Here is a 1,031-nt window from a genome sequence, read left to right as displayed (position 1 = left end):
GACAAAACCTTGTCGAAACGTTGTACATTTGCTGTTATATTAAAGTTTTTCTTCATTACCCATTCAAGCCGTCTCCAGCCATTATTTGTGTTCGTGGGTTCGTACATGTTATAAGACGCCTTGCCTTACGTTAGGCAGAGTACAGATAGCCCAATGTGTAGCTTTGTGCTTGACTACAAACAAACAAGCTAATTAAGTATAAATGTTTGATTAGACAACCGATTTCGATTTTAAGATGTATGATGTTCAAAATATATCAAATCACTTTTTTACAGTTTTTGTAGACAAGAACAATTTTGAAAAAGCTTTTCTCCAAGGTGATTAAAACTGCTTTGTGAAAATTTCGCGCACCATCAAGAAACACACATTGTCCTTTTTACAGTATTAAAATATAAATTCAAACTAATCTATGAAAATAATAAACATTTATTTCTTTGATTTAGTTTTGATAACAATAAAAGATCTAAAACATGGCCCACACTAGCGAATAACAATTTTAGTGACGTGTACGAATTCCCTGTCACGAAAGTATATTTTTCCGGAATTGCTGAAACCTGCGTATTTTCTTTCTTACCAAGAAACGTTTTTCTTAACTCTACAAACTGTTCTATTCGAACGATGGTATTTTATCTCTCCGAGGATGTTATTTCCGTTTTGCAAGATTGTTTAAACATGACCTAACGAAATCCCACAAGATATATAAGGATCAAAAGAGGCGCGGGCATGGCGAATGCGAAATCATTCAAAATGATCTTTTTTTCCTGCCAAAGATGTTGTCTTTTCAAGTGGAGATTAAATACGATCTCTGAAGCAGAATGATATAATACTGAAAGAAGCTATAATTGTTCGACAAAAGTTAAACTTAATTTCTTATTACAAACCACCATCGACAATGAATCAAACACGAGTTGTGTAAATTAGCTTCTAAATGTTTGAGATTTTTATCTTTTCACTACTATAAAGTTCATCTATGCGAAACGTTGCATCAATTCTGGAATTTTCATGTAGGGGACTCAAGTCACTCAAATCCC

This window comes from Limulus polyphemus, unplaced genomic scaffold (genome assembly GCF_000517525.1).
Source record: "Limulus polyphemus unplaced genomic scaffold, Limulus_polyphemus-2.1.2 Scaffold261, whole genome shotgun sequence".
Lineage (NCBI taxonomy): Eukaryota > Metazoa > Arthropoda > Merostomata > Xiphosura > Limulidae > Limulus > Limulus polyphemus.
This window is presented reverse-complemented; position numbering follows the sequence as displayed.